Source organism: Streptopelia decaocto (assembly GCF_964273445.1).
Source record: "Streptopelia decaocto genome assembly, chromosome: 9".
In the NCBI taxonomy this organism is placed as follows: domain Eukaryota; kingdom Metazoa; phylum Chordata; class Aves; order Columbiformes; family Columbidae; genus Streptopelia; species Streptopelia decaocto.
Window position 1 is genome coordinate 102,983 of NC_138664.1, and position 10,387 is coordinate 113,369.

The following is a 10,387-nucleotide window of genomic DNA, read 5'->3' on the forward strand; positions in this document are numbered from 1 at the left end:
TATAACTTCATCGCAGCATACGTTAACTTGGCAGCTTCTCTTCAAAAGCGAGAAGAGAACACAGGGACAAGCACCTGAAAAAACAAGGCAGAGAACAAAGCAGCTGGGAACATCGTGTCATTTACACGTGCACGTACCACCACCCCCCAAAAGTGGGGGGGCTCCCCTGGGAAAACAAAGCGGGGGCAGCGCCCCAAACAGCCGCAGCCCCCGGCCCGCAGGCCGGCAGCTGCCCCCCGGCACGGCAATGCTGCTGGCCAGCCTGAGCAGGGAGCTGTTCGTGCCGGCCAATATCGATACCCCCCTTCGCTCTCTCGCGGGAGAGCAAGTTCTTCAGCTTTCTGGGCAGAAGTCCCTGGAGGTAAAGGTTCAGCTCCCATTACCTGCTGGGCAGCCGTCCCCGCACGCCCGGCTTCGCGTACCCCTTGCTTTACGCAAAGCTGCTTCCATCAGTGACCCGGGAGTCTTCGGCATCCTCCGGCGGCCGGTCCTTTCAATCCGCTCCTGCTGTTGCCAAGCATTCGTGGGCCACCGACTGCAGGACGGATCCACTGAGGAAAGAAGCCGCACCGACAACGTTAGCAGTAGCAATATTTACACCATTAAACGTTCTAAGCAGGCACCGAGGGAGGGATGTTGTTTGCACACAAACGGGGACCTGACCCCCGTCGGGGGGACGGACGCTGACACGCGGAGACCTGACTGCGAACCCCGCGGGTCAAACGGCGTCTCTGCGCCCCGGCCGTGCGCTGCAGTACCCGAGTTTCGCCACAGGGCGGCAGCACTGAGACCCGCCGCGGCACCGCATTGGGGCGGCCGGGTGCAGCACCGCGCTTTGTCCACAGGACGGCGACACTGAGACCCGCCGCGCCAGCCCCGGGCGAGCGGTCGCGCCACGTGTCGCGGGAATCCCGAAAAAAAAAACCCAAAAAACAAACGCAACAAAACAAAAAAGCACACGGAGAGCCCCAGCACGAAAGCCGCGCCTACAGGACACAGAACCCCCCGCGCCTCGCCCCGAGCTCCCGCCGAAGCGGCGCCCCAGCACCGAGCCTGCAACCGCGCCTCAGCTCCGCTTTTAAACGTGCCCCCACTAACGGGGGCTGCGCCGCTCCCGGAGGGACTGCCGGACCGGGCACGGGCGCTGCGCCGGAGGGAGACGCGGCTCCAGACCGCAAGCCTTCAGCGCACCTGCCCTCGGGCTCGCACGCCGCCCACCAGCTTCGCCAGCTCGGCCGTAAGGGCGGGGGGGAAACGGAGCCCATCCCGCTCCCCCCGTTCCAACGGCACGGTCCCCGTGGCCGCACTCACCTGCCGCGACTCTCGCCGCTCCGTTCCCCTCGCGCTCTCCCGCCGGGCTCCGCGGGCACCGACCCCGCCGGCCGCAGCGAGCGCTCCGCAGCAGCCCCGACCCCCGTTCCCGTTCGCTCCCGGTTACCCCCCCCAACCGAGGCGATCGCGGTTTGGACATGCGCAGTAGGGATACCGCAGCACCCGCCCCTTGCCGCATCCCGGTTGGCTGCCTAGGACACGTCAATCACCTCTCTCGCCGCCTATCAGCGCTCGCCATTGGGGCATGCGCAGTAGGGACACCGCAACGCCCGCCTCTTCGGCAACATCATTGGCTGCCGGCTGCACGCCAATCACCATGTTCTCCGCCTATCAGCGCTCGCTCTTTGGGGCATGCGCAGTACGCAGCACTCAACGCCCGCCCCTCCAGCAACCTGATAGGCGGACAGAGTGGCAACTGACGTGCCTAGGCAGCCAACCAGCGCTCCGCCCCTCCAGCCCTCCAGCCCTCCCGCGCCATCTGATTGGCCCGCTCTGAATCCTCTCAATCCTCACCCGCACGGCCTCTCCTTGGGGAAAAAACATGCCCAAACACTAGGGAGCCGTGGGGAAACCAGTGAAAGACAAGACGGACAGCAGCAACGGCAAGTGCAATCTGGCTTCAATTCTGATCGTGCACTTCAAAGCCTCTCTCAGTCCTACCAATGACTGTTCCTTTTCTGGAGGGACAAACTTTCTTACCTGAACATCCTAAATTGAAGACTCCACGGAACAGAACGGGGATTGAGCCGCAGGACAACGTGCCATCGATTTACACTAATGGGGAAAAAAACCCCTAGAAGTCAACCCCAAATTTAAAATTCCACGTGTCTTTTCCAAGCAGAATGAGCCTGTGATTCCACAAAAAAGGAGGGCAAAGAGCAGGTCAGCTTATCAGAGAAAGACAATGGCAGGGAACCAGACAAGGTGACACAGAGAGAGGGAGAGCGAGGCAAACGGGACGGAGAGGCCAAAATGAGCGCTCCACAGCCTCCCCCCCCTCGCCCCGAGACACCACGCACGCGTTTGCCAGGCAGGCAGCAGTTCAAACGGGATTGAGTCGGCGCACTCTGATTGGCTGCTTTCCACCCCACCGCGCCGTCCTCCTATTGGATGCGCCTTCCGCGGTCCGCGCCCAGGTGCCCGCCTCACGTCGGACCTGACTGAGGACTGCGCACTTTGGGCATGCGCAGTACAGACACCTCAACGCCCGCCCCTCCGGCAACCTGATTGGCTGCCTACGCACATCAATTGCCATTCTCCCCGCCTATCAGCGCTCCGCCCCTCCAGCCCTCCCGAGCGATCTGATTGGCCCATTCTCAATCCTCACCATTTAGAAACAGCCGCTACTTAGTGGTTCCTTTTTACTTCTCTTTAAAAAAAAAAAAAAAAAAAAAAAAAGTAACGTTTTGACTCCGTTTGGTTCTGAGCTTTGTTGCCTCCAATCTCATGGCTCTGTTAGAATTTAAATACTAAACACTCCCGATTACTTTCCAATGCTGTTTAAAATCTAAAGCTTCCTTACTTTGTTTCCTATGCAGTCATTCGTGCCTGCCTGCAGTTTATTTCACAACGGTTGTGCAAATGGAGCTACCAATGACTCCACATTAGTTTTCTGCCTTTACCATTTCAAAGGAATTCCAAACAATGTGGTTTTTAAACTAGGATTCAGATTGGGAATAACTGCTGCCTAGTGCACCAAGTAATAGCTGAAATTAAATTCAGTTATTGCTCACGCCTAAATAATTTCATTTATTTACACTTTAACATTTTTATCATTACATTACTACCAGGCGGATTAACTAGCACACATTATTTTTTATTATAAACTAGAGATTTTTTCTCTACAGGTATTACCTCCAATTAGTGCTCCAATATTTATATTCCACTCTTTTAAATTTTACTACATCAGTTGGAGATAATTACTGTCTGCAGAGTTTTGAGTAACAGCTAGAGTAGATGACAGGCATTATTTACTCCCAAAGACTCTTCTGGTTACTCTTATTTAAGTTTTAATTCTAAGTGTCTTACAATAAGTAGGTAGTTACAGTAATAAAACACCAGGGCCTTAATGTAAGTCAAAATGACTAGCATCAAAATCAGACTCATAAGATCAACGCTGATGGAGCTGTGAAGCCGCAGCTCCTGCCGGTTCTGACGTTTCTTTCTTATCTGGCACTTCTGACTGCTTGTGTTTCTTATCTGGCACCTCTGACTGCTTCGGGTCAAACAGCGTCTCTGCCCCCTGGCCGTGCGCTGCAGTACCCGAGTTTCGCCACAGGGCGGCAGCACTGAGGCGCGCCTCGGCACGGCATTGGGGCGGCCTGGTGCAGCACCGCGCTTTGTCCACAGGGCGGCGGCACTGAGACCCGCCGCGGCAGCCCCGGGCGAGCGGTCGTGCCGCGTATCGCGGGAATCCCGAAAAAAAAAAACCCACAAAGCAGCGGTTTCCGTGAGCCCGGCTGGACTGCCCCTGTGGTCCGCCTTTGAGCGCTGCCTAGAGATGGGATAAGCACGCTGTCACCCAGCGGAGTGTGCTGGCTTGTGTCATAGCCTATGATTTAGAAGTCTCAGACTAAGTGACAAGGTTGCCATTTGCAGTTGGGTTGACCGGAAACAGCCTTTTTTTAGTAACAGGAGCACTCCACCACTTGGTTTAGCATTCAACGAGGTTTTAAGATTTTGTGATTATTCTCTTCTGTAGCTCAGCTGGACCAAAAGTTACAGCCCAGCCCTGCAGCTGCAGATAACTAAATGACAGGATTCCCGTAGGAAGAGATGTATAGCACCCTAAAATGTCTGTCTGTAAATTTCAGAGTTTGAACTGTACCCACTAGGCATAATGTATGTCAAGCAATTTAATCCAGTTTGGTGTTTGCGGACAGATAGTGCATATATTTTAAATAATTAGTTCCACAGTCTTTTCTTGAAATCCTGGATTTCACATTAATTTTAGCCTGGGGATTAGGAAAGCTGCTCTCAGATGTAATGGGTGAGTGCAGCATCTGTGTAACTAGGTCACAGTGTTCTTAGGCATATTTAGTTATCTCTTCTTGTGTTCTTCCCTACTTTTGTTGCACAATAACCAAAAGAGGTAACTACGTTTGATTCATTATCCCCTCTTAGAGGACGGCAGAATTCTGATATTTCATTGCGGTGGGGTTTTTTTACTGCGTTTTCTAACAAAGGTATGTTTGCGATATTTATTCTTTCATTTTGATTTTTTTTTTCCCTGCTTTAGCTGTATTTTCCTTTCATATTCTACAAACACTCAAATTCAGACAGTAGTTGGTTCCTGCTTTCCAGCAGGTCCCCTATTATTCAAGGTTACTTGTTCAAAATAGAGGGTTCGTTACTGTGTTCCGTTAAATATTTTCCTTAAAAACTGACTAAGCTATAGTTGCCAAAAAAAAGACACAGCACATACTGTCGTGTAGCAGTCCCCTCGATTGTCCACTAACTACGTCTCCTTGTTACAAGATAAAGACAGGGAAATCACTTACCAGTTACCGTCACAGGCAAGACAGACTTAACTTGGGGAAGATTAATTTATTGCTCCTGATCTGTACTCACAGAAGCCATCCCTGCAGCCCCCTTGCTACCGAAATCACGCCACCTACAGCCAATACAAATGTTATTTATATTTTTGTACTGTTTGCTATTTAATATATAGCTGGCTTCTGAGCATCCTGCTCTTAATTTCAAAGAAATTGTAGTTGATTAACTCAACTACCGATCTGGATGGAGGGAAGGGTAAGTGATATAATTTGACTGAGGTAGCTGTAAAATTAATTGTTCATCTACACAGAAATGTTCTTGCTAAAATCTGTCTCCATTCTTGACTCTCCATGTCCTTCCTAGAGAGATCAGATATACCCCATAAATCTCAATACAGAGTCTTCTGAAGAGAAACTAGTACAGTAACATCAGAAACAGCAAGCCTCTAAATATGAATTGGAGTTTTATAACAGTGAGTTGAGCAACAGTATTTTGTCTCACTGCTAATACAAGTTTGTTTTAATTGAAGGCAGTGAATCACAAATGCATGGATTAAATCCATTTCTTTGTGTGCTCTTTGATTATCGCAATGAGGTACTGATTCTCTTCCTTAGTGCAGAAAGCTGTTATTTACCCAACTGTAACGAGGGCTGGAGCAACTGTGGTGTGGCTAGAAGCTGCACATAGTGCTATCCCATAACCCCGAGCAGTCTCTGGAGGTGCTGGGGGGAGGCTCTGCTCTTCTCTCAGTGACTCTGCCCGATACTCTGAGCTGCAGTGTCCATGTGCCCTTCACTTCGACTGGACAAGCAGTCCTAGAGCCTCACATTCAGGACTTCAGTCAGCAATATTCGATGGGTCTGAAGTATCCGAGAGACAGTGCCCTATGAGCTGCACTCTCCAAAACCATAAAAAGCAGTCCATAAAATGAAACAAATGCATTTTTTGTGTGTGTAACTTTCTATAACATACAGACCTTGTCAAATGAATGTGACTTGCAAAACTTTGTAAATGAGTTGTTTGTGGTGTGTAAGAGAAAACCGATTCCTCCCACGCCGGCAGCCGGGCACAGGCGGGCAGGAGCCTGCGCCGCCCTGGGCTCCGACGGGCTGAGCGCAGCGAACAGCGCCGGGCCGAGCCTGCGGAGCCGCCGCTGCCGGAGCCGCTGCTGCCTCCGGAGCCAGCGCTACCACTCTCCACTCTGGCAGTTCTGCAATGCAAATCTCCGAGGAGTCTTTGCCTAAATTTACTCACTTACAAATGCACCGATGCACAGGACAGCCCAGGACAAGGCTTCCTTGCTTTTTACAGCACACAAACTTTATAACTTTGACTCAGCAAAGTCATTGACAGTGTCTGGATCCAAGAGCAGATTCATAACTCATCATTGTAAAGATCAGCGTGGCCTCTGCAGAAAACTAGAAGGACTCCTGAGAGAACAGGGTAAGTCTAGGAATTAAATGCTTGCCTCTCTTTTCATCAAATCATGATAAACAGGAAAATATAAAGAATTAAAGATGGTAATCCAGAAATTGCATTTCTTTAATTTCCCCACAGAGTGTCCCCATTTCACTTTACATTGCTTGACAGGCAACCACTTTTTTGAGTAGGCAATCCATTTTGCAGAGCGGCTCACAAAGATTTGTTAAACACATATTTGTCCCTTTTTAAATGTATTATATTGATAAAGTTAGCGTGGCAAACTAAAAGGTCCCTTTTACTTTTCCTAGAGGAAAAAGGGAAAGAAATTTTATGTTCCTTGGTGACCTGAAGATCAAATGATTTCAATGTGTGTATATATACATACTGGATTTCTTGTGAAAACTTTTGTGCTTTGGTATATATAAATAAATACAATAATGAAACTCAAGTTCCTAGATAATCAATGTCTTTCTTCATGTTTTAAATACTTAGGTACTCTATTTATTAATTTTTACATATCAACTATAAAATGTTATGGTTTAAGATGCTATATTTTAAAACTGTTGGTCAATTGTAGGTTTCAGCTTTACAAGTCGTAAGTGTTGTTGGCAAGAGCATCTGAGTGCATAGATGTTGGAACAAATAAAGGACCCTGCACTCCGATTCAATGTGAATCACGCAAAGCCATTTATTACAGAAACAAGCCTCCTTATATATGCAACTATCCTCTGATCACGCGTCCACGCTCCACGCACGCATCCACTGACTGGTATCGTCCATGCTCACGAGCTGTCCCCGCGCTGCGGTCTCACTGCTGGGAGGCCCGTTGATGAACATCGTGTTGAGGCCTCGTTATTGCAGAACTGCCTCCCTCCCACAGCAGGTCCTGTTTTCAGCTTTCCGAGGTGGCCTTGAAATTCCTTTGGGCCTGGCTAGTTCAGTCACAAATCTCCATCTAATAGAAACCCGTTCACACACAGAAGGTTTTTTTTTCCTGAAGTATTTGAGCATGGCTGTATTTTAACTCTAAATTGAAAAGGCAAGTGTGCACTTAGAAAAAAAAAAACAAAACAAAACAAAAAAAAAAAACAAACAAACAAACAAAATAAAAGAAAAAAAACAAACCATCCTGCTGAGTTTCAGAACTGTCTAAGAGCTTGAACTTTAAAAATTTTATTCCGGTATAGATATGACAATGGAGTGCCCTATGTGCACATTTCTGAGACATTTTTTGATTGGTCCACTAATAACTTGTCTTGCAAAGCTTAGAAAAATGGGTTTCATCAGCCAACTATTTGCTATGTGATTAGACAAAGGCATGATCATTATCAGGCTTTTTTCTTGATTTCAAGATATATCCACATCTTATGGAAGAAAACTAATGCAATGGACTACAGAAAAAAAAACCAAACTTACATTCTTTAATGGACTAACTCATATAACAATCTGATCTGCATTTTTCCCTATGAACGGTTTTGTATTCGTTCCAGATTAAAACTGAAACATGAACAGATAATTAGATTTTGTTTTGTACTTTATATTATGTGGATGAATGGTTAATGCAGAAGTTTAGACAGTCTTAATTTTTGCCGATTAAAAGCAGAATGAAACAGATGTGGGCTCATCAGACCTGGTTCACATCACCTTAACAGATGTAGCATTCACCAGTAGGTAAGCAATTTGCAATAAAATGGCTTCAATGACTTGTGCTCAAATTGTTTCAGTTACAATCCCTGAGACTGGCAGAGAGATGCTCTACAACTGACAGACCTGGAAGAGACCTGGTTAACACATTTTTCGAGAGCAATACCAGCTGCATAACTAGCTAGACTAAAAAGGCATAAACCCCACATCTCTGTGTTACTTACAAACATGCACGTGTTTAGTTTTATTACCCTGAAAAAGGGAGATGCAGAGGAGGAGAACAAATGAGTCTGGAGGAAGAAGTGTAACTAGCATAACAACAAAACCAGATGTTTAGTGTTGTCACAGGCCTGACAGAAACTCCCTCCAACTTTGATAAACAGTTCTATTTATCACAGTAGTATTGTGAAACATGCACGAGTATGTAGAACTAGCACTTTAATTTGTATAACATGAAAAGAGGCCTTTTAGAAAAATCAATCGTTGTTGTTTTTTTTTTTTTTTCCCCTCATAGCAGGTGGGGGAATCAAATTTACTGACCGGAGGACTGTTATGAGCTAAGGCTAACACAATCCAGATTTCCTTAAATGTGTCCCTTTTCTCCAGCTCAACACCTTCTGGCCAGGTGGAAGGGAGACTGGCTGCTTGGCTTCTGTGTTCACAGCCTGAAAACCTGCGCAGATTCTTCCAGATCTTGCTGTGCATGTGCAACACACTGACGCTGCCCAGGCAGGCTGGACGTACCACGCTCCTGTGAGTCTGTGGACTCCCAGCTCCATGTCCATTGCACAGGGGACCATTTCTGTCTCGCTGTGTAGGAAATCTTCTGTGATGAGTTGATAGATCACAATAACTTGACAGGTTAAAGCTGTGTGTGCTTTATCTTAGAACATATATGGCTTACATGAGAGGAGAACTTTTCTGATTTTCCCTGGTACTGGCAGAGTTATGCAGTTCTGCCAGATTCCAGCTTTTTTCCTTCAGATGCCACGCTATCTAATTTCCTAATTTTATTCCTCTGGGATGAAATCTTGGCCCCCACAAAATCAAACAGAACAAATCTTTCAGTTTTTCATTTTTTTAATTCCTTAAACATCAGTAAATGTCCCTGAGGTGTTTGTATTTCTTTACCATGAACATATTTGCATATGTTTACATGTTGTCAAAATAGGCTTGTTACTCTCTGCTTCCAAAATATGCGGTTGGTACATCTGACAAGATGCAGTAAAAACCCTTTAAATGTTAATGCTCTGTTGTGGATCCATGTCTCATTGATATTTCTCTCCTAATAATGTAGTGCAGTGTTGAATGTTCAGACATTATAACAACAATTAGTATAAGAACTTCCTTTACCTACTGGTGGTTTGTAAAGAAAGGCTCTTATAGTAGCCTTCTTTTTAACCTGAATTCAGAAGGAAAGGAACCTAGAAGTTGCAAAAAACAGCTCTTCTATACTTAAAAACATTTTTAGCCCTGATGTGTCACATGCGATTTAAGTTACTGTTATCCCAGGAAAGCCACCCTTTCCATCAGTCAGGGTCAGTTACAAAGTTTTAAACTGAAGGAGTATTTGTTCACAACCAGTACTCCCGCAAGGAGCTCCCGTTAGAGCTTTCTGTGTGGTTGGTTATTGTTAAAAAGAAGAAAATTATTTCAGAATGACAGAATCATTATAGTTCAAAGGGACCTTGGGAGGTCTGGACCTCCTGCACAAAGCAAGGTTAATGCTGAATGTGATCCGGGCTATTCTGGGGGCTTGAAAACCTCACAGGATGGAGATTCTACAATCTGTTTAGTTTCTTGTCCTTACTTTGCAGCTTACTTAGCTGCAGAACAATTTCTCACCCCCTCATAAACAGCTGGAGCCTCATTTCAAATTATGACCACTGAGTCTCATTTTCCTGTTATGCAGGTCAGTAAAAAGCCCATCTCTCTTTTCTTGGTAACCTCCACTTAGGTGATGGAAGGTTGCTACTAGGTACCCTTAAGCTTCCTGAATTACTGCCAACTTTTGAGAAGATGCAATGTTGGAGTAATTTTATGGACAACCAAAAGCAGGGAAGCTATCAGGTAGTGAATGGTGTGTGATAGTAAGAACTTAAACAGACGTTTGGGGAATATTGGAGATGCTGGTGCAGGCACCTGAGCAAGTGAATTAGTTCCCTGCACACACTGCGTCAGCACTTTCCAGTGTAAGTTTAGGAGTGTAAAGTCAGTCGAACAGGATTCTCACAGGCCACTCACTAAAGACCTGAGAATTTGGATGAAGTTGGGTTAAATCTGGATGGGTTAAATCTGAATTCCCTGCTTACATTTCTGCTGCAGATGATCTCACCCTAGGAACCTTTATAGACTCAGTGACATGAATCTGTTCATCCATAATTACAGTCTACAACGCTATTACAAGGTAGCCTTGCACAAAAGCTCCTGCGGTCCTGGGAGAATCATATAGGCCTATAGCGAGCTCCATCACAGAAAATGCCAATCTCTTCAC